General features: G+C 43.2%; 1 long non-coding RNA gene across 1 annotated transcript in view; it reads left to right on the forward strand.

Annotated features, from left to right (window-relative positions):
- LOC136863207 (uncharacterized) overlaps window positions 1-23,990 on the forward strand; it is a 512,317-nt gene extending 488,327 nt beyond the window's left edge. Inside the window, exon 4 of the long non-coding RNA XR_010859173.2 lies at window positions 23,936-23,990. This is a non-coding gene — a long non-coding RNA (uncharacterized lncRNA). The remainder of the gene's footprint in view (window positions 1-23,935) is intronic.
- The last annotated feature ends 955 nt before the right edge of the window (window positions 23,991-24,945 follow it).

Genomic DNA, 24,945 nt, shown 5'->3' on the forward strand with positions numbered 1-24,945 from the left:
GACGTACCACCTCTCTGGTTGAAATAAATTTGAAGTCCCTAGGAAGGTAATTATCGTCATGTTCGAGGAGGCTGTCCTCGTCCTCATCTATAAAGTCTTCGTTGGCCGGCTCCTCATTTGGAGAACACGTAGATTCGAACGTGTCTGCGAATGCCTCTGCCTTATCCTTGTCTGAGTGGGCCATTCCACGTAGTCCGTGCAGTGGGGGTATGCCTGTCCTTTCACTTGTAAATTTACGTGCCATACGATAAATGGAGCCATCCGTAGAGTTTAACTCAGCCAATTTCGACTGGAATGCAGCTCGGCGATGGTGTTTCATTATTACTCTAATGTTTCGCCGGTGTCTGTTCCATAAAATCTTCATTTTGGGGTCGCTGGTGACGTTCCACATCTTCCTAATCCTATTCTTGAGCATCAGAAGCTGAAGTACTGCAGAGGGAAGCGGACGCCGTAGCGGGGGTCTGGTCTTCGGTCCCACGGAGGAAGTTTCAGCTGCATTCCTAATAGCTGTTGCGATTATTGCAGCCTGGACGTCTATATCTTCCGAAGAGCGAATGCTGGGATTGCCCGTGATGTTATCCGAAGGTGTAGTGCGGAATAGCTGCCATTCGATCTTCCTTCTATGTAGTGGGATGAAGGGGGATCAGAAAGGGGCGTGGCGTCTAGGGTGAGTAGTACGGGGCAGTGATCAGAGTCTGGTGGGTCCTGGGTATAGAGATTGGGGTACATATTGAGGTTTCGGGAAATGGCGATGTCTATTGTGTCTGGGAGTAGGCCGGAGTATGGGTAGTGGGTGGGTTTATTGGTGGGGGGGGGGAGGAGAGTAGCTGACGTCTATTCAGGTAGCTCGCAAGCTTCTTCCCTCGGTCGTTGTGAACACGACTCTTCCATCTCGGATTTTTGCATTAAAATCCCCAGCTAGGATGATTCTAGGACGTCCATTAATGACTGAGTCGAAGTCGGTCGGGAAAAACTCTACTTTGGGCGGTAGGTAACACGAGGCAACAGTGAGGGGTCCATTACTAGTCTCAACCTCAACGAGGGTGGCTTCGAGGGTGTGGAGGTCGGCTGGAGTAGGTATGCGGGTGTGAGCTAAGGTATTCTTAATGAAAATAGCTGTGACCACCCCCCCCCCCGTCACGGTAGCCGGGGTGATCGTTAGGGTACAGGGAGTAGCTTGGAAGGAAAATACGGTTTTTAGGTTTGAGTTTGGTTTCCCCGATGAGGATGAGATCTAAACACATCTCCTTGGCGACCTGACTTAATTCAGTCATTTCTCCAAGGATAGAGTCCGCATTACAATAAAGGACTTTTAACTGCTGAGGTCTCGCGTTCTGACTACGGGCCATTGCTAAACCATTGGAGGGCTGCACTCATAATGACTTCCATTTGTTCTGACTTGGAAGTCGCGGCTTTGAGACGAAGGTGTGTGGAGTGTAGAAGGGAGAAGACTGGCTTAATTGCCGGGTCGGGTAGGAGTTTTTGGATGTCCCCTCAGGTGAGGAGGGGGAGGGAGGGGAAGTCTGTGGCGGAGAATATTGCAGTTGTGGGAACGGAAATGGGTGCGGGGTTCGATCCCATTATCTGTGAGTAGGTGACGTCATCCTTTCTCCAGGCCTGTCGCTGCGGGTCGATAGGTGCCGCTTCACGTCTCTTGTTGCCAGGAAGTCCCTGGTAACTTGACTCTATAATGCGCCGGTACACACTGCAGCCTCTGAAGTTGGCTGTGTGTGACTCTCCGCAAGTGGCGCAAGTCGGAAGGTGGGCATCACCCTGCCCAGTGGTTCTGGCCACAGATCACGCATCTGATTAAACAGTGACACCCTGAGGTGCCGTGACCGAACCACTGACATCTAAAACACTGTACTGGGCCTTGGGCTCCCCGGAAGCGTTCCATTCTAACAGCTATCCCTTGGATGTGTTTCATGTCGAAGATGGAGCTCTCCTGAACGTTGGTTCCGTCGTACGTGACGAGGAACAGCGGCATTTTCTGCTTAGTTCTGAATGACGTCAATTGAACTACGGAGGATATCTCGTAGCCTAGCTCAGTTAGTTCGGCCTTAATGTCGTCTGTCACATTGGTAGAGTGCATCCCTCTAATGACTACCTTCCTGAAGCGTTTCTCCAGGAGAGGACGAGTGTGGAACTCCGCTTGGTAACGAGTAGACCGAGCTCGATAGTTGCGGCCAGTATCCAGTAATTGGGAGATGGTTTTCCGTGGTTTCCCATTTTCAGACCAGGCAAATGTCGGGGCTGTACCTTAATTAAGGCCACGGCCGCTTCCTTCCAATTCCTAGGCCATTCCTATCCCATCGTCGTCATAAGACATATCTGTGTCGGTGCGACGTAAAGCAAATTGCAAAAAAAAAAAATAATAATAATAATAATTTATGAGTAGTCCTGTGTAGTGCGCGTGTCAACTCGCACCCCGTCGTGAAGAACTTTCAATGTCGTTCTCACGGAGAAGAGCGACGAGGTTGTTGACGTCCTTCACATTTCTGATGTAGACAGGCGGGATGTTGATGCGCCGGGGCTGAGGCTGGGCAGTAGCTGCAGTAGCAGGGCACGAGCTCCCGGGGGTGGCAGGAGTGGCTGAGGTTGAGGGTTGGGCAGTAGCGCTTGAATGTGATGAGTTGGCGGTGAGCTTGGGGATGTCAGAGGTTTTTTAAATTCGTGTTAGCGGTACCAATATATAAGAAATCAATTCAAATACAATAAAAAAATTAAATAATAAAAATATGAAGTATGTTAATCACTCAAAATGAAAGACATATGAACAAATTAATTGTAAAAAATAAAAAAGGAGAAAGGAAGTACACTGACTGACAGTGACAATGCAACACCAAGGAGGAGTGATTCGAAAGGGATGAAAGTTGGGGAAAAAACAGAGACGGCACGGATGAATAATTGATGTTTATTTCAAACCGATATGCAGGTTACACAATGCGCACGGCATCGACTCAGTAGGATGTAGGACCACCGCGAGCGGCGATGCACGCAGAAACACGTCGAGGTACAGAGTCAATAAGAGTGCGGATGGTGTCCTGAGGGATGGTTGTCCATTCTCTGTCAACCATTTGCCACAGTTGGTCGTCCGTACGAGGCTGGGGCAGAGTTTGCAAACGGCGTCCAATGAGATCCCACACGTGTTCGATTGGTGAGAGATCCGGAGAGTACGCTGGCCACGGAAGCATCTGTACACCTCGTAGAGCCTGTTGGGAGATGCGAGCAGTGTGTGGGCGGGCATTATCCTGCCGAAACAGAGCATTGGGCAGCCCCTGAAGGTACGGGAGTGCCACCGGCCGCAGCACATGCTGCACGTAGCGGTGGGCATTTAACGTGCCTTGAATACGCACTAGAGGTGACGTGGAATCATACGCAATAGCGCCCCAAACCATGATGCCGCGTTGTCTAGCGGTAGGGCGCTGCACAGTTACTGCCGGATTTGACCTTTCTCCACGCCGACGCCACACTCGTCTGCGGTGACTATCACTGACAGAACAGAAGCGTGACTCATCGGAGAACACGACGTTCCGCCATTCCCCCATCCAAGTCGCTCTAGCCCGGCACCATGCCAGACGTGCACGTCTATGCTGTGGAGTCAATGGTAGTCTTCTGAGCGGACGCCGGGAGTGCAGGCCTCCTTCAACCAATCGACGGGAAATTGTTCTGGTCGATATTGGAAGAGCCAGGGTGTCTTGCACATGCTGAAGAATGGCGGTTGACGTGGCGTGCGGGGCTGCCACCGCTTGGCGGCGGATGCGCCGATCCTCGCGTGCTGACGTCACTCGGGCTGCGCCTGGACCCCTCGCACGTGCCACATGTCCCTGCGCCAACCATCTTCGCCACAGGCGCTGCACCGTGGACACATCCCTATGGGTATCGGCTGCGATTTGACGAAGCGACCAACCTGCCCTTCTCAGCCCGATCACCATACCCCTCGTAAAGTCGTCTGTCTGCTGGAAATGCCTCCGTTGACGGCGGCCTGGCATTCTCAGCTATACACGTGTCCTGTGGCACACAACAAGTTCTACAATGACTGTCGGCTGAGAAATCACGGTACGAAGTGGGCCATTCGCCAACGCCGTGTCCCATTTATCGTTCGCTACGTGCGCAGCACAGCGGCGCATTTCACATCATGAGCATACCTCAGTGACGTCAGTCTACCCTGCAATTGGCATAAAGTTCTGACCACTCCTTCTTGGTGTTGCATTTGCTCTGTCTGTCAGTCAGTGTATTACATGAAAATATCTGCACTATATATACATTATTTACACAAGTTGTGACCAGTATTTGGCTACATTGATGGCATTGTTTCCAGCCAGTGCCAATTCCAACCCTGTTCATTAATGTGGGCATAGACGACAGTGCAAGAGGTGCGTAGAAGTATGTTCCTCTCCACATTCGCATAATGAGTCCCCACCATGCACGATGACCCATTTCACAAAATTTCCTTAGATCTTGCAACGCCGGTCCGCAGTCTGTTTAATGACTTCCATATACACCATCCCTATTCGTAACCAGGTGGCAACTTCTCTTCAATTTCAACACGTTCCGGATGATCTGGGTACCTTTGTTTCCATAGCTTAACCAAGATCAATTTCAATGGCAGAGGTGGTTGGGGCTGACTGAGTGGGTGCGGGCTTGCGGGCTTTCTGATTTGAGTAGGAAGGAGTGTCCATTGAAGGGGAGTTGAACAGAGAAAATCGGTTTCTGGTAGTGACCGGTACACGGGCGGTTGTGAGCTTGGTAGGGATAGGAGGCGGGGAGCCCGTACCGTCGTTCTTCTTCTTATTCTCCACTAGCACGAAGCCGGCGTTCTCGCTTGATGGGACAATCAATGAGCTTGGTGAGGCATCAGGGCTCTCGGGGCTGTCACGTTCGGGGTTTGTGATGGAGTTGACTGGCGAGGTGCGGCGGTTTTGCCGGGTCAGTGACGTCACCGCGGGACTAGAGGGAGAAGGGGTAGCTGATGACCTGCTCTCATTTATGGTATGGCGAGTTTTAGCCCTCATTTCCGTCCTGGAACTGCCCTTAATTGAAACATTCCTACTGGGGCCGACTTTGGTCATTCTGGGTAGAATTTGGTAAGAACAGCAAGTCCGAAACGTAAAAAACATGAACGTTGACTCCTGCCGAGGTCAGGAGGCGTAGATGAAAGGTGTGGGGCGGTACCTCACGTATACTTGCGCAGTATTACAGCCATATTCCAAATGGTGAAAGTAACCGTGGTTATAGGCGGTGTCAAACACGCCTGAGCGTGGATACAAGGAACCGCGCAGCGGCTTACCACTGTGAGACAAGGTTATGTTGACACCGTTAGGTATCGGCGAGTCTCGCAAGTGGGTCCGGCTAACTATCCCTGCCACGAAGGCAAGCTACGTTGGCCGCTAATCGACGTAAAAGAAATGGGGAGCCTAGGGCCGCCGCCTGGCGCTGGATTGATGCCTAGCTACCAGCCAGGGTTCGGTAATTTCACGGTGGAAGTCAGCTATGCCACCTAGACCAGCGGAAAGTAGACCAAGTAGCCGTAAGACATGTGCTCTTTCAGGAATTGCTCTTTAAGAAATACTGGCTACTGGGCTGCTGTGTGCTGGTTACGCGGGTTTGCCTGTGTCCTCAGGAGAATTGTTCACCCTTAGGGTGAGCATCTGCTGCGTGGAGACGTCCCATAAGCTGTGTGTAGAGGCTCCTGGAGGTATATGAGTGGAGCTCCGTGAGACGACCCGCCTGGGCTGGGAGTCGATGGGAGCCCCTGTGACCTTCCGCCCGCAGTACCTTTATGTGTGGATGGTTGCGGGAGCAGCTGCTGGCAGGAGAGTAGAGAGAGATGCTGTGCTGTCCGTCAGTGAGAGCTGAATCTGATGTTAGTGACAACGCGTTTCTCCCCTATAAATATACAGGGTCTGGTTTTAGCTGGTTCCACAGTACCACTCAGAGCAAGGCATGGCTGGCGCAATGACACTCCGGTAACCAGCCGGTATAATGCGCGCTTTTCCTCCCCACTACTCACGGCAATTCACACTTATAGAAATCCATTTCTACCGAAACTATTAGTCTAAAACCTCCCTGGCATTACATTTGATGTTCAAAATGTTGTCCCTCAGATGTAAAATACGCCTGACACCTCGTAAATAGGTTTGCAGACACTCGGCCAATCTCACCCCGTGTGATGTTCAAAATAACTTGTGTAAAGTTATCTTGTAGTTCTTCTCTTGTGTGATGGTTGTTCACATACACTTTTCCCTTCGGCATCCCCCACTGGTAATAATCACAGGAATTTAAATCAGGAGATTTAGGGGGATAATTAACCACACGATCTTCGAAATCTTCCCGTATTACCTCCATAGACCGATTAGCCGTGTGTGCCGTAGCATTATCTTGCATTAAGTAACCATTACTCCTTTCTTCTTCCGTCAGCTCTTGAAAGAATGGTCTGAGAATGAGGTCTATATATCGGTCAGCATTTATTGTTTCGCGGAAAAATATAGGCCCTATAATTCTGCGAGCACTTATTTGGCACCAAACTCCTATTTTTACATCATGGAGTGGACAGACATGCAGCTGGTTCGGATTTTCTGCATACCAAGGGAGATTGTTTTGACTGTTTACATAGCCAGTTACGTATAGGCATGCTTCATCACTATAAAATAAAAGTTCTGGGTGAAAATACCCATCGTGAACTGACTAAAGCAACCAGTTACAATACGGAATCCTAGAGAAGCTGTCAGGTCCTCTTAAATATTGGGCAGGGGTGGGTTTGTACGGTTTTAATTTTGTTGCTTTGTGGGCAGAAGATAATGACACATTAGCTTGTACGGCGAGACGCGACAGGGATTTTGTTGGAGTTCTTTCCAAGAGAGCTCCTATTTTGTCAAGCTTTTCCTCTGTTAAAACGGTTCGTCTGTTGCGTGATTTCTTGTTAAGAATGGACCCAGTGGTAGGGAAGTTCTTTACTAATTTACGTACTGTACTCCTATGGGGAGGGAGGGTTACGAGTGAATCGAAAGCGCCGTTCTGTATAAGAAGAATGCCTCGCATAGCACAACACAATGAATACAAGTTGTTCTACTGTACCCTACATCACTCGCTAAGCACACGATTAGTATTCCTACAGAAACTACGCTATTTTAAAGCGAACACATTGAACGCGCTACCAATACCGCAGATGTTTAATTGAACTATTACTGTGTGTGAAGAAATGGTTATCACTACTGTACTGCATTAGATCTTAGCCGGTCATGAAGCAATATATCTCTCGGCAAATGAGTCACTCAGCCGCGCTATGTCCTTCCATGCTTGCTCCCCTGACACACGGAACAAGCCATAAAAAAGACCCTGTACAACAGGCGCCTGGATTTAGAAGAGATCTGTTTTATATTATTCCATAAATGCTGACTGGAGTTAATGAGAGAGGCGACGATCAATTTCTTTCTAATCTTAGAAGTCATCAACTAAAATGACACACCATATAGATTAACTGATTTCTTATTCACGATTGTTTTTTACAAATTGCTTTTTCACAACGTCACAGATAGGTCTTACGGTGACGATGGGGTAGAAAAGGGCTAGGAGCGGGAAAGACGTGGCTGTGGCCTTAATTAAGGTACAGCCCAGCATTTGCTTAGTTTGCCATGGTTTCCCCATTTTCACACTATCTTCGAGGCTGTTATAGCGGCGTTTGAACCCACTATCTCCCTAACTGCAAGGCCGCTTGAGCAGTACCAATTCATTTAGACTGATTAATTCTTTTGGGAAAAATCACCGATAAAATTATTGATAGGGGATTCCTCCGTGTACCTAAATCAGAACGCATACAGACGAGTATCACGTCCTTAACTGCTTACGGTATTTCACGTGTGATCGTCTGTGTAGAACTATCGGTTGGATATTTTCCATCTGCGCTTTATTTTCCGCACAGTTAATTAGAATTTAAGAGAGTTTAAGTAATAGATATCAAATCAGAGGATGTATTTTGAAGAACCACTTTGATGGCAAAATTACAGCATTCTAGCGTCTTTTAAGATACGGTGACTATGAATTAAAGACACATGATAAATATCTTCATCGATATTAATTTCAGCAAATGGACGAATTTTGTACATTGATTTCTTATTGGTGAAACTCTTGTAATTCTTAGTATTGCTGAATGATAATAATAATAATAATAATAATAATAATAATAATAATAATAATAATAATAATAATAATTTTACCGGGAGGTACACCTCATCCCCGTGCATTTAAATAAAGCGCCTTGAACGCTATCTATCATATCAAAATTGAAACATCTAGTACAAGAGGCTGGGACGATTATCAAAAGATGTCACTACTAAATGATAGAGTAATGTGTTATTTTAAAGTTTCCTAAACTGACTGGATTTCCTTGTTTTGTTTTGATGTATCACTGGTTGCAACAACTATTTCAAGAAATTTTGGACTTTTCGCCATATATGTCTCTATTAAAGAACTAAGGTCATGCACTCTGGTGCAAAGTGGAATAATAAGAGATTTGAAGAAATTTCGTGTTTATAGGTTTTCTGAACTGAATTGACTTTTCTTATTTTTGGTACTTCAAGGTTTCCAACACTTCTTACTCACCCCGCCAGCGTTGGTTTCTGACCAATCAGAAATTTCATGTATTTATTTTTCAGCCAATCAAACTTTTCTTATACCTATTTTATCCGCCAATAAAAATGAGTGGGTGTGTCCGGAATTAGTCCAGAGCCTTCTCGAAACTTCCTCTCTGGTATAAAAGTTGTCGCTTTTTCGAGTTAGCTGGTCTTTCTGATCATCGTCTTACTGAGAGTGTGTCTTAAGACAGGAGGCAGGGTCCTCACTCTTCTGCAGGCAGTACATCAGCCCAGGTAATGGCCACCAGTTTTCTATCTCTGTAGTTATCTCCGCAAGAAAAACTCGAGGGGAAGGTTCCAGTCTTTAACTACATGACAGTCATTTTCATAAATGTAAACTTTCTTCCTTCTCATGTAAAATTTCATGTAAGTCCTAAGAACTTAAACTGTAAATCGGGAATAGGGAGTGCGTTACCCTCTCAAATTCTCACTTCAATTAATCTTGGGGTGACTACGGTTTTGTAACTACCTTTCTCCTGTAAATTGTAAATTAACCTGTCCATCTAGTCACCTCAGTAGTGTGGGATTAGCCTCTGCATCATCGGGACGCAAGCCCAAGTAGGGTTTTAACCGTGGATTTCAAGGAGCGCAAGTATACGCCTCCATACATTCTTGAGTTTGGGCCAGTAATTTAACCTGTTTTTGTCAAGAAGGCCCAGTAGAATTGGTACTCGATAGCCCTGTGTAAACTTTGAAGGTAGTTAATATGGTCTTGTAAATTGTAGGTTGTGCCTAGAGAGGCCTGTATTGAGCAGAGACGCTCCTTTCCGTCTTGTAACAGTTAATGGGCGCCTTGAGTAGTCCGTAAGAGTTCGGGAGCGCTGTCTCCTTGTAGAGCATGTAAGCTCTTTTGTGGTAACTTAATATATATTTGTGTACTATTGAGTGGTGCCTTTGGAGGGCCGTAAATTGTAACTGTGGGAGAAACGTGCTCCTGAAAATTGTGTTTTGAGAGATATCTCTCCTTGTCTATCTAACTAAATGCAACATTTGCGATGTTGTGATCTTGTAAATTATGAGATTGAAGCTCAAGATTGTAAATGACCAATTCTTAGTTTCTCTGTTTTGTACCAAAGTTGTTCTGTACCTGAAATCTCGTTCTTTCACCAAGTGAAGATTTTTGTTGAAATTTAAGATCTGAAAAGAAATATAACATTTATTTTAAAGTTTTAAATAAATGTTTGAGCATCGTAGATAGACCCATTCCCACCAGCACCTTCTTTCAACTCTGCGTACCACAGATAAACCCGGAATAATAATAATAATAATAATAGTAATAATAATAATAATAATAATAATAATAATAATAATAATAATTTGTAGAACAACTGCAACTAAACATAATTTAGACAAGCTTTCTGAGTATTCCTATAGGCATTCTTAAGAAAAAGAATTATTTTCATCATCATCATCATCATCATCTGTTTACCCTCCAGGGTCGGCTTTTCCCTCGGACTCAGCGAGGGATCCCACCTCTACCGCCTCAAGGGCAGTGTCCTGGAGCTTCAGACTTTTGGTCGGGGGATACAACTGGGGAGTATGACCAGTACCTCGCCCAGGCGGCCTCACCTGCTATGCTGAACAGGGGCCTTGTAGGGGGATGGGAAGATTGGAAGGGATAGGCAAGGATGAGGGAAGGAAGCGGCCGTGGCCTTAAGTTAGGTACCATCCCGGCATTCGCCTGGAGGTGAAGTGGGAAACCACGGAAAACCACTTCGAGGATGGCTGAGGTGGGAATCGAACCCACCTCTACTCAGTTGACCTCCCGAGGCTGAGTGGACCCCGTTCCAGCCCTCGTACCACTTTTCAAATTTCGTGGCAGAGCCGGGAATCGAACCCGGACCTCCAGGGGTGGCAGCTAATCACGCTAACCACTACACCACGGAGGCGGCAGAATTATTTTCAACGAATTAAAATATAGATCATGAATGTCCGGCTTCATGGCTGAATGGTTAGCGTACTGGCCTTTGGTCACAGGTGTCCCGGGTTCGATTCCCGGTAATTTTAAGCATCGTTGGTTAATTTCTCTGGCACGGGGGCTGGGTGTATGTGTAGCCTTCATCATCATTTCATCCTCATCACGACGCGCAGGTCGCCTACGGGAGTCAAATCAAAATACCTGCACCTGGCGAGCCGAACATGTCCTCGGACACTCCCGGCACTAAAATCCATACGCCATTTCATAGATCATAAACACGTTCTTCTTCTTCTTCTTCTTCTTCTTCTTATTATTATTATTATTATTATTATTATTATTCCTGGCCTTTTTGCCAATTACCTTGTGTAGTCACTAATGTGTCTTTGGACCAGTTTTACAGCCGGATGCCCTTTCTGACACCAACCCTAACCAGAGGGAGGTTTTCGCTATTGAGTGTTCCTGTGTTGGTTGATAGTGTCGCGTGCTGTGTGAATATGAAGAGATGTGTATTAGGACGAATACAAACACCCACTCGTCGAGTCAGAGGAATTAATCAGAAGCAGCTAAATTCCTGACTCGACCGGAAATCGGACCCTTTGAACCACAAGCCGTGACGCTGACCATTCATCCAAAGAACCACATAGAACACAAACACTTTATTAGTGGAATATAACATCCATTTCATCATTAGATAGTACGATGCTCTAATTTTTCTATTTATTTCATTATGAAAACCCTCTGAATAGTTCACACAGCTTGGTGATGGGCTTTTGAATACATACAGAAATGCAGGGAATGCTATCCTTATTTAGTTCCTATTTGCATGCCGTCGCTCTCGTGTGAACATTCTAACAGAATTCTCCGCTTGCAGCTAAGCTGCTCTGTGATGTAATTGTACGGATGCAAGGTACATAGAATTAAACGGCTTGTCTAATAGCTTGTTAATTACTTCTCCGCTTCTGCACTAATAACGGGCATTATACAGACCAAGATATGAAGATAATTATTCTGCTATATCTACACATGCAATAAATGAATTCCTGGCTATATACCGAAGTTGTTAAGAGCTTTGCTTATTTTTGAAACGGTTCCTGAATTATACGTGTAATAGAAGTCTTTGGTGTGTTAATGAACATTACAGTTTTGAAGTGAGACAAATAGAAAATACTAGAATTTACTCTAGGTGGTGACTACTTGATGCTTCATCAGACCTGTAACAACAGTGTTACAATAGGTCTGCCTTTTCAAAAATGACAACTGGTGGTTTTGCACTCGTTTTGCCACAAGCCTGTGCTCAGAGCTCGAGGGTCAGCCCTCCCACCATGTCAGTTGTAAGACAGCAGTGAGTGGAGGATGACATTGAGTGAATAATGGCTGCGTGGTTTCGGTTTCACACAATAAGGAAGATTTGGTTATTATTATTATTATTATTATTATTATTATTATTATTATTATTATTATTATTTGCTAGGGGCTTTACATCGCACCGACACAGATAGGTCTTATGGCGACGATGGGAGAGGAAAGGCTTAGGAGTTGGAAGGAAGCGGCCGTGGCCTTAATTAAGGTACAACCCCAGCATTTGCCTGGTGTGAAAATGGGTAACCACGTAAAACCATTTTCAGGGCTGCCGATAGTGGGATTCGAACCTACTATCTCCCGGATGCAAGCTCACAGCCGCGCGCTTTTACGCGCACGGCCAACTCGCCCGGTACTATTATTATTATTATTATTATTATTATTATTATTATTATTATTATTATTAATGTTGAAATACAACATACCCTTAAATATATTAGATAATAGTTTCATTGCTTTAAATCGTTGTCCTATGATTGCATTTAATTAATAAAAACATTTGGAACGGAGTAAAATTTACATTCGAATAACGCCATATGGTCGCCAACATAAACCATACCAGGCGAGTTGGCCATGCGTTTAAGGGTGCGCAGCTATGAGCTTGAATCCGGGAGATAGTGGGTTCGAACCCCGGTGTCGGCTGCCCCGAAGATAGCTTTCCGTGGTTTCCATTCTTACACCAGGCTGTACATTAATTAAGGTCACGGCCATTTCCTTCCCACTTCTAGGCTTTTCCTATCCCATCATCACCAATAAGAAAGCAAATATGACCTCAAGAATGATGAAATATGACCTCAAAAGTAACGAAATATGACGTAAAAGTTACAAAATATGACCCGAAAATAATTAATCAAAGTATGGCCTTTTTAAAAAAGGATTATAAATCGAAACGGCAATTCCTCTGATACATATTGTTAAGTCAATTCTTTATTTTTACTTTAGCAATATTATTTACAGTCTATTACCCTTCATTCACTTATCAAACTTTTATAAATACATACCTATAGTGTACCAAGTTCGCTAAGATTATCCGATCACACAGCGTTTTAAAAGTCAAAACATGTTTGCACCCTTCATTGACAGTTCGAAATACGAGAAAACTAGAAATCATTCTATATGAAAATAAAATGTTTTGGAATGTTTAAGCCCATATTTCATTACCATTATTCAAATACGTTAAATTTTAAATTGGGCACCAAGGAACGAATTAAGTAGATGTATTTCAATACGTTGTGGTAGGGCGTCTGAGTTTATAGTGCAAACTCACATACCTTTTTCATTCCTCTTCGCGGGTGGAATTGAAGTGTGTGACAAGATTCATCTTCAAAGCATCAGGCGCGAAAGACCTCCGATTATCACTTAACACATTCTTGTAAGAAGATAAGCTCCTTTCTACGTCACAACACATTATTGGTGCGTATTTAAAAAAATGTTAAACCACTGCTGTCGAGTATGCACTCATCTTGAAGTGTAATGGTACCTTCCCCTCTAAGAACATCATTTTATCTCGCACACATGGTGAAAACCATAATTTAGATCAGGGCCTGTCAAACGCCGAAACTCTCACGCGTGCAGAGCGAGGTGCATAGGCTCTGTGCACTGTGCATCTGTCCCCCCCGGCGAACTCGACTTGACTCTGATGGTGTCGTGTGCTGAGAGCGACGAAGCGTTTGGTGGTAGACGACGTGTTTATCAGTGAAATGGATAAGCGCACGACAACAACATAATAATGGAGCAACCTGTTTCGAAGAAAACAAAGACTGCCGAAAGTCCATTTCAATCGAAATGGGAACTTTCGTGTTTTTTTTTTTTTTTTTTTTTTGTCTGTCGTGACGATAACGCCAAATGCTTAATCTGTGGGACGATAATTACGTGCGTAAGAAAATCGTCTATTGAAAGACACTACAACAGACTACATTCGAAAAATTATTGTGAAATCATAGGAGACGCCAGAGAGAAAGAATTAAGGAAGTTGAAACATCTTGAAGAAGAGCATTCTATATCCAGAAATGAGGTTTGTTCCAGTACTGTAGCATTTTCAGTTTGGTTACGGGTTCTGCATTTTTTAAAAATTGTGTTTACATTCCTCTCAAACATGTATCTGTATTTCTAATTCACTTCTTTAATATATCTAATTTAGGGCGAGGAAGATGAAGGGTGTAGTGACGCTGCTCTTAGAGATAGTTATAAAGTTGCTTTACGGCTAGCAAGAGCTGGGAAGCCGTTTATGGAAGGGCCACTAATAAAGAGTATTTTGTTGGACGTAGTAGAGACAATGAACCCTACATTAGTTCCAGCATACAGCAGAATACCACTGTCCAGTATGACAATAACTTGACAAATGAGCGACATTGCAGCCAAAACTGAAGACTTCTTAGCGTATTCCATTGCACTTGATGAATCAACCTTTATTAGCGACACATCCCAGCTAGCCATTTTTTTACGTGGCGTAGACGACGACTTGCATGTAACGGAAGAGCTCCTAGATATGATTTCAATAAAGGACACTACTACAGGTGCGGATATTTTAGACGCGGTCGAAATGGCAGCTGAAGGAATAGGACTCACTTGGGAAAAGCTATTTTCCGTGACAACAGACGGGGGGCCAGCAATGTGCGTAAAGTAAAAGGGTTCACTGGTTTACTGCGGAAAAAGCTTAATATGCGGAATTTGCCATCCATTCATTGTTTTGCTCACCAAGAGGCTCTTTGTGCAAAAGTTATCGGTCTTCAAGACGTGATGAACGTAGTTGTGCGTATCGTGAACTATATTAGTTCTCACGGGCTCACTCATCGCCAATTCAAAGAATTTTTGGTTTCACTTGAGGAAGCTTATCTCGATATCCCCTACTATACAGAGGAACGTTGGTTAAGCAAGGGAAAGGTGATTTTACGATTTTTTCGAATACGCCACGCTGTTGCTGAGATTTTGGTGGAAAAAGGACGTCCAGAGCCACTTTTACATGACCCTGAATGGGCAGCTGACTTACGATTTTTAGCAGATATTATGGCTCTTCTAAATGATCTAAGTCTGAAGCTCAAAAAAAAATTATCTAATCAACGACATGATCATCAAGATTAAGGCTTTCCAACAGGAACTTCAACTCCTCAAACACAACTTTCGGAAAAAAATACGGAACACCTCCCTGAGCTAGGTAAGCGATATATATACATATTATAATCTTTAATAAATACTCTAGGTTTTACTAAGTGGTTTACTCAAAACGTTACTATGGTTTTGCTTGACAGCATCTGTGCGGGAAGGAGCACACTTTGAAAAGTACGAAGAGGTGCTACAATCCCTTGAAAACGAGTTTAGCGACCGATTCCAGGTAAAGTACCAGTATACCGTCAACTGTAAAAAAGTAGATGATTTTAAGTGTACAAGCGTAACATGCAATTAGAAAACATTCGTCCACAATACCTCTTTATGTAAATATTTCCCTTTTGGTACTCCAGAGTAATTTCATATATTAAAAACATAACTTTTATTTGTAAAAGGTGTGTTTCTCGTTACAGGATATTACTGACCTGCAGCCAATGCTTGATATCTTTGTAAAGCCCTTTTCGGTAGCAGTTGAAAGTGTATCTCCTAATTTGCAATTTGAATTAATAGATTTGCAAAACGATGATTTGTTTTTCCATACAAAGACTTTGCCCGAATTCTACCAGAATTTGTCGAAGGAAGATTTTCCTAAGCTACATCGAGAAGCAGCTAAGATTATTTCTATGTTTGGTTCCACGTGTATATGTGAAAGGTTTTTTTTCTGTTTTGACTTGTACGAAAACTAGATTGCGTGCGAGTATTTCTGATTGTAATTTAAAGAACTCTCTCAGAATTTCTGTCAGCCGATCTCTTATTCCAGACATTACTGGTATAATTGCAAGGAAAAAGGAAAAGAAGAGCTAGAGAAGGACACTACTCAAACCAAACGTAATCTACAGTATATGCCGACAAATATCCAGCATGCCGTGCACCACCTGTAAAGTTGTTTAGTACCCTGGTCCAGCGCCTTTCGGAAATGGGACCCTCGAACTGAACTGAAAGAAGAGGATTTTCTTTAATAACACTGGTAACCTTGTCCCATACAACTGAGCGTCTCCCCTCACCGAACGTAAACATTTCGCAGTGGGGGAGAAACAGCGGTGAAGGTGAGGAAAGCGGAGACTGGCCGAAGGGGTGAGGCAGGTGTGTGGAAAGAGGAGTGAGGGGGGTGTGCACTCTGGTCAACCAAGCGAAGTCGTCTTTTGCACCGTGCACAGTGCATGCACCACGCGCATGCACCCTGAGAGGCCCTGATTTAGATTAATCACATTTTGAAGTTTCCGTTTTACACTGTCACAAACTATTCCGTTTGATTTTTGTACTGAAAATTCAACACTTCTCAAAATGTCAATACTTGCATGGATTTCTAAGCCAGCAGATTCTAAACGAGTAATTGCACTCGATATAATTCTAAAGTTCAACTTAATATATGCCAGACTTTCTGACAAACTGTTGGAAAACAATTCCTGCGCAATCTTGATAGAAAAGGCATTATCTTTGTTGAAGCCGATACGACACAGTATAGCAAGCAATAAGACGACCGACACTTTAGGTTGATGTATAGGGAATTAATTATTGGAACAATAATAGTAATAAGAGTTTTTTGAGATTTTGATTCAATGCTGTATAATAACAATTTTTACCGGGTCTCACAAAAAAACCACGGGGCAGGTTTATTACATTTACTTAATACACAACATAACACAAAAGAAATACTTTAGCCCAGTGAAAGGAAAGTTGGTATTATCTCCTGTTGAAATTACAATTACAATTGAATTTTTTTTAACAATATTGGCTTTACGTCGCACCGACACACATAGGATAACGGAGACGATGAGACAGGAAAGGGCTACGCGTGGAAAGGAAGCGGCTGTGGCCTTAATTAGGGTACAGTCCCAGCACTTGCCTAGTGTGAAAATGGGAAACCACGGAATACCATCTTCAGGGCTTCCGACAGTGGGATATGAAACCACTATCTCCCGGGTGCAAGCTCACAGCTCCAACCCCACGGCCAGCTCGCCCGGTAAAATTAAATAGCAGTACGGCATGATTATGCAATTAAAAAGAATTTACTATTGAATACACGCTAAGAACCTAACAGACACTAAAGAGTCTGCCAGACTGACGAACGGGCGCGGCAAGCTTCATACTTCAGTGTTCACGACCTTAGCATGAAAATATGTAACCCCTATTACCCTTCCTCACAGCACATGGAAGGCCTCCACTACTTGCCGTAGTACTATACAAATCGGTTAGCTGCGACGAACGGCATTTTGTGCGTATTTCCGCCAATAATTATGTTAATAAATAAAGAAAAGAAAGGAAAGAACTAGGAGATAAGACAACAAGTCTTGTACAAGTAGCTTTGTTTAAATAATTCCTAGTACCAGCTGGCTAAAGCGGAACAAAAATGTAATGTTTACTCCACAATGTGGAGGGGGTGCGACTGTCCCTCCTCGCCCCAGTCCCTTATCGCGACTACTGTGTGTAAACACGCCAATGATTTTAGAAAAGACAATTTAATAATGCTATTTGCTGTACGTCCCACTAACTACACTTTTACGATTTTCGGAGACGCCGAGGTGCCGGAATTTAGTCCCGCAAGAGTTATTTTACGTGCCAGTAAATCTACCGACACGAGGCTGACGTATTTGAGCACCTTCAAATACCACCGGACTGAGCCAGGATCGAACCTGCCACGTTGGGGTCAGAAGACCAGCGCCTCAACCGTCTGAGCCACTCAGCCCGGCCAAAGGACAATTTAATAACTTATTAATGTATACAGGTGCGGACGTTCTACCATATAAAAGAACTTGTTTGTATGAAACAAAAACTATACATATTATAGCTTCAAAGGTGAGAAAATGTCACTCTTGGTTCTACCAGAACGTTTCTTTCTACAACTTCTCATAATAGATATGCTCAAAAACATATCGCAGATGGTACATGCAGTGCTGAACACGTCTCGCAATGTCTGTATGGACACGTCTCAACATTTCAGGTGTCACTGCAGCACAGGCCTCACGAATTCATTGTTTTGATTGTTTAGCATTTTCTGGATCAGTTTCGTATATTTTCTTTCTTTCTTACTTTCTTTCTTTCTTTCTTTCTTTCTTTCTTTCTTTCTTTCTTTCTTAATCTGCTTATCCTCCAGGGTCGGTTTTTCCCTCGGACTCAGCGACGGATCCCACCTCTACCGCCTCAAGGGCAGTGTCCTGGAGCGTCAGAATTGGGTCAGAGGATACAACCGGGGAGAATGACCGTACCTCACCCAGGCGGCCTCACCTGCTATGCTGAACAGGGGCCTTGGTGGGGGATGGGAAGATTGGAAGGGATAGACAAGGAAGAGAGAAGGAAAAGGCAGTGGCCTTAAGTTAGGTACAATCCCGGCATTTTCCTGGAGGAGAAGTGGGAAACTACGGAAAACCACTTCCAGGATGGCTGAGGTGGGAATCGAACCCACCTCTACTCACTTGACCTCCCGAGACTGAGTGGACCCCTTTCCAGCCCTCGTACCACTTTTCAAATTTCGTGGCAGAGCCGGGAATCGAACTCGGGCCTCCGGGGGGGGCAGCTAATCACACTAACCTCTACACCACAGAGGCGGACTCGTACATTTTCGATTAGATATATCCCCGTAGAAAAATGTCCAGAGGGGTGAGATCAGGCAATCGTGGTGGCCACTGACAGCGCCCACCACGACCCGTTCATGTAATCGTGCATCCAGATGTTCCCTCACGGCTCGACAGCAGTGAGGTGGTGCACCATCACGTTGAAACCAATGTTGCAGTACTAGGTGCAGTGGAATGTCTTCTAGAATGTTTTCTAGAGACATTCCGGTCTCTAAAAATTCTAGATAACGCCTACCATTGAGCCTAGGGGCTACAAAACAGGCCCAATAATGTAGTCTCCCAGAATACCGCACCACACATTAACCCCCTACTGTAGTTGCATATGCTGTGCTCGAACCCAGTGGGGGTTTGCTGGAGCCCAATAATGGTGATTTTGAGTTTTGACGATGGAATCATTCGAAAGGTAACATTCATCGCTCCACAGGATATTCCTGATACATGTGGATCTTGCTGTGATGCCGTGGCCATTCTTCTGCAATATGTTACCCTGCGATCAAAATCATCCCTATATAGTTGCTAATGTAGGTGCGCCTTGTATGGGTGCCATTTTCTCTCCTTCAGGATGTTTTGTATTGACGTTCGGGGTACTCCTAGCTCATCCGCAGCTCGTCTTTGCCCTAAGTAACATTAAACATGTGCACGTTTGTAACAATGATGGTTTGTATATTATTATTATTATTATTATTATTATTATTATTATTATTATTATTATTATTGTTACGGAGATTTCCGTGGTAGTTAGAGGTGAAAGAAGGTGCGGGGTGGTGAACAGGTCTCAAGCTACGAAAGTAAAATTAATTTAAAAATTTAACAAGGTTATATTTTCTTTTCAAAATAAAGAAATAACAAGTACGGCAGGTACAGAGTAGCAAGTCAACAAAATGTAGTCACAATATTTACTGGATTTGGGCTTCGCGCCCCGACTTCACACTTCTAGGGCAATTAGCCCAAATTTACTCCAAAATAAGTTTTATCAGAGGGGCAGAAAACCCCATTCATGTTCAAGAGCACTTGCCCCAAATTACACAGAAAGGCCTCCTCGGGGTATACAACACTTAATTTTCAAGAAAGAGCCACACGCTCTCAAACTTTAAGCCTCTCAAAGGCCACACCAAACTCCACCTTCAAGTTGTCCTCTCAGGACATAGACACAGGGGTAACATACCCAACCTACTGAGGTCTATTAAATGAAAAGGGGTAATTACATGACCCCTAAAATAACAATTAGAGAGGAGGCGATCTGCTCTCCTAATGCATTTGTTTTTTAAAACCTAATCTGGCTCTAGGCCACTAATACAAGGGCTAATCCCATACTACAGAGGTGACTTAAGAAGGAAACAATTTACATTACGTTAAAGAAGAATAGGTAGAGAAAAATAATAAGTTCACCTCAAAGCAATATGAGTGGGAGCTCGAGAGGGATAAGCACTCTCTATCCCAATATGTAGTTTAAAAGATAGAATAGATACAAGTTTCTTTACATTTTAAGGAAGGTTACATAATGGAACAACTTCGGACCGGCCCCGAGAGTTAAACTGCTGAGCTAGCAAAGAAAGAAGTTATTAATCGGCCATTACCTTGTTGTTGACCGCTGCCGACGAAAGAGGCGCTTCCCGCCCCCTGCTATGTACTTTACACACTGAAAGATGGAACAGAAGTGGCCCGGAGACCCTAAAATCAGCAGTTTATATACTCTTGCGGAAAGTTCGAGGCGTTTGGGGAATGAGAACACCCTCCCACAAAAACTTTATTGGCTAACCAAGAAAACCCCTACACAATATGAAGGAGAAACACCTAATTGGTGGAAAATTAATTCAAGAAATTCGGGATTGGCTAGATACAAAACAAGGGGAAAGAAAGGGATAATATTGCCAACTTAAATAATGACTGAAAGAAATTTAGCTAAGAACAAACTTTTGAATTCAAAATTTCTCCAAAAAAAACAGTTCTTTCACTCCGCACTAGGGTGCACTATTGTTGATCTTCAGTAGTGTCCTCTAGAAGAGAAAGTTCACACTTCTTACTACAAGCAAAACAAAAATACGTCGAAAATGACACAGTTCAAAAACTCCAAAATTTCCAGGTAGTGACATCTTCTGAGAAAGTAGAAAATTAATACCGTAGATAAAGTTCAGACTTCCTCCAGCAGAGGAGTTTCAATTGGCGCACATTTTAAATTAGCGGCGTGGAGGTGTACCGCCCGGTACAATTATTATTATTATTATTATTATTATTATTATTATTATTATTATTATTATTATTATTATTATTATCAGAGTAAGGTGAAGTTCAACTTACCGTGTGAAGGATTGCGTTCAAAGTATTGCAGTACATTCTGCACAACGCCAGCAGTGTCACAGATGGGTCTGTCCCTGCTCCTATGTACCTTGAACGATCCATTACTTCTTAACTGCAGGTCTGTTCGGCGAAATACATGTATAGAAGGCAGACGTCTGTTTGGAAACTGCTGTGAATACCGTCTGCGAGCTTCGGCAGCATTTCGACCAGATTCTCCGTCGATGAAAATGATTCCTCTGTATTCGTCGCTGCTGAACACACTAGCCATTTCCCGAAATGCAGGCAGCAAATACAGTGTGTGGCTCTGTCATTCGAACAGGCTTCAATTTTTTATCAAGTCTCGTATATTCACATTAACGATTGAAAAACTGAAATAAGACGTACATTACGGGTATAAACATGATTTGTCAATGATAATTCGTTAGTCAAAACCATACTTATCTACATACAGGCAAGAAGATTTGATATGAATGTGCCGGCATCGACAACCGGGTGTACCAGTTGTCTGCGTACGCATGAACAGGATGATGCGCACCGTTTATTTGCAATTCACGGTAAAGTCTCAGTGACGGCATACGACTAGTCAAGTGTGTTATTCTCCTTCCTAGTGTATCTGTGGTGGACGTGGGTAAGAGTGCAGACCTAAGTACACCGCTTAAGGACACTATACATCAACTGCCATTTCAAGGATTTTCATTACGAAATATTGGACAGCTGGTCAATAGAACACATTCTACGGTGCAATATGTGGTTCATAATTTTAAATAGAAAGGCACTATTAAGAACACTCCAAGGAAACCCAGGAGAAGGTGTTTAACTGAAAGGAAAGAACATCTTTTGTTCGGCTGCTAAAGTCAGATTCCAAATTAAGTGCACCAGTATTGATACAACTCACGGAGGAATGACCTGAAAAGAAGATCAGCAACTCCACCATCCGTCGGATCCTGTATCAGCATGGGTACTTGGAATAATCCCTCGGAAAAGGCCATACGTAAGTAGAGACAACCGGCTTTTGCTGACATTCGCTAAGGAGCATATAAATAAGGAGAACGAATTCTGAAATGACATTATCTGGTCGGATGAGACAAAAATAAACCCTCTTCAGGTAAGATGGCATCAGCAGAATATGGAGAAAAATTGGTACGGACAATGATTTAGCAAATACACTCCCAACTGTAAAATACGGTGGTGGGTCTGTAATGCTTTGGGGCTGTATATTATTCAGAGGTGTGGTTAACATATATTTCATTGACGGAATAATAAACAAGGCAGGCTATAATGCAATCCTAAGGGCAAACGTGAAGCAGAGTACCGAAAAAATGGGGTGCCACCTATTAATATGTTCCAGCATGGTAATCACCCAAAACACACTGCTGACATTAGTAAGACATGGTTGATCTGAAACATTTCTAAGCAGCTTAGAACACCTCTCCAGTCTCCGGATTTAAATCCCGTCGAAGATGTTTGGGCTACGTTAAAGAGGAATATCAGTAGGCAACGTGTGTGTTCGAAGGAGGAACTTAAACGTGTGATTCTTCAGGAATGGAAGAAAATCAGCTCTGACATGTGCAAGAAATTATAATATTCTATGCGGCGACGATGTCAGGCAGTTACAAAGGCTAGGGGACATTCCACTAGATACTAACACGTTCCACGAATCCTTTGTTTTTTGTTTATTTCAAGTGTTCAGTTTGCTTGTACGAATAGGAAAGATACAAGATTATGGGCGCGCTTTTCTTTATTAGAAGTTGTATGTTTTGTTAACATGGTTGCAAACAGACGTAGTAGGTATATGTTTTCTGAAGTCTTTTTTGAATATATGTTCAGTGAATAAAATACTTTTTAGTTTATTATTTTCTGGCAGTGCGTTGAGGTACTTAAGCAAACAGCACGTACGAATAGAATAGGTACATATTGTATAGTGCGGCCGTACCATACACCAGCCTAGAACTATGCGGTGGAAAACGGGGTTTATTAATGCAAGAGGTGCATTAGACATGTAGCGCTGAGTAACATGCTGCGAGTCCGGCCCAGCGGTGTAGGGGGCAACGCGTCCGCCTGTTACCCGGCGGCCCCGCGTTTGATTCCCGGCCGGATCAGGGGCTTTCATTTGTAAATTATTAATATTCCTGGCCTGGACACTGGGTGTTTGTGTCGTTCTTAATGTTTATTTCCTCACATTCAACACTTTACACTTCCGCAATTTCCAAATACACGCAGGTTCATAACATATGGTGCAAAGTAGGGGCAAAAGATCTTTCTAGGTCGACGTCCTGAATAAATAGCATTTTAAAAATGCTGCGAGCGACAGTATGGTTCTTATCTCTTCCTATTCTGACGTAACCTACCCGTTGGCAGTACTGCCCCAATGAAAATCAGTTGGTAGAAATCTCATTCATCATTTGTGCATGCAGGACATTTTCAAGTAGAAAGTACGGTGTTCGGGAGCCACCTGGCACAATGCTAGTGGTTTAAAGTAGCAGTAACACGTCGAAAGTTGCTGGTAACGCAAGGTTGGAAAAGGGTTAGGGTTGGGTAGGTGGTGGGTATGAACATCATATTCAGTGTTGCTGACAGTGTGATTCGAACCCACTATCTCCTGAATGCAAGCTCACTGCTATGCGACGTTACCCGCGTGGCCAAAACGCTGGGCTGTGATGAGCATGTGAATTCTTCAATGGATATTTTTCACGTATAGGCCCTACAACGAATTAAGGAATTAGATAACATTGATGAGATGTCCACAGACCCATATATTTGAGATTCTCTAATACGAACGTATCTGAAAGGAAAGAATGCAATGTAGCATATTCTATAGCGTTCGTAAGACTTTAAAAATATATTGATTTGTACACTTTGAAAGAGAATTTCCAATTCTGTACTCTGTTTCCATATAACGACTTTGTTGGACATGTTAGTAGGTAATTTTCAGACAAGTGAAAGTCATCGCATTTAGCGGCATACAAGAATGTAATGGATATATGTAAACAGTACTGCACTACTTATTTTCCAAACTTCATTTTCAGTAATACTTGATATTTCTTTTACAGGACGGGATTCATTCTGCAGAGGTTTATCATTCGGGACAGCCAATGGATTCTGAGTAAGTAAACCCATCCGTTTTATCCCGTTAGTAGTTTTTATTGATCGCAGATGGGAGTCTTCATATTTTGAAAAATGAAGTAATAATGGGGATTCCAGCCCACTTTTACGGGACATAACAAATAAGACCAAGTTTAGTTCTATATAACGCAACATGGTATACTTACTGATATATCCTATCTGTTGCCGCACTTCACAGAGTAACTGCAAGTCAAATACTGCAGAACATGGAATAAAAGTACAGTGAAAACGAGGTCAAAACCCGGTTATTTGAAATTCCTATGATTCACTTTTGTTGAACCATGGTACTAATTAACATAATGTATAAATTTAAGTTACAGATTTATCTCCTTGACTAAATAATAATAAAAATAATAATAATTCTATTAATTTTTCTTCAACTACTCGATGTCTTCAGAGGGTTGAAATCTCGAAATTTCGCCCCGAAGCATAGACTAATTTCATTGATGCAGTCTCACATTAAAGCGCCTTTATATGCAGATCAATTTGTTTGTCAGGAGGTGATTGACTGACTAGCTTATACACACAAACACACTATTCTATAAGATGAATTGGAGATGATTTGAAATCCGACCGTGAAAATTTACCACATTAATATTCCAATTACTATAGAAGAAGATGAGGAGTTAAGCTCCACACACAACGAAAGCACCTTTTTTCTGTCTTTTGTGCAAAATACTTGAGGGACATCAAAATTTAAGTTCCCAGAAGGAAACCATGACTTAATTTCATGGATTGCGAATGTTAAAAACGTCAAAAGATTTTACATTATTTTAATGTTGTTAACATTTGGAATCTATGAACTTTAATTATGGTTTCCTTATGGGAACATACTTGTTGATTTAAAGGCCAAAGGCAGGCATTTATAGAATTGGAGACACATTCTTTCCCCAGTGTACCGTCACTGCCTTGGTTTGCAGTGGTGTCTCAGCGGCGC

Source organism: Anabrus simplex, chromosome 2 (assembly GCF_040414725.1).
Source record: "Anabrus simplex isolate iqAnaSimp1 chromosome 2, ASM4041472v1, whole genome shotgun sequence".
Taxonomy (NCBI): Eukaryota; Metazoa; Arthropoda; class Insecta; order Orthoptera; family Tettigoniidae; genus Anabrus; species Anabrus simplex.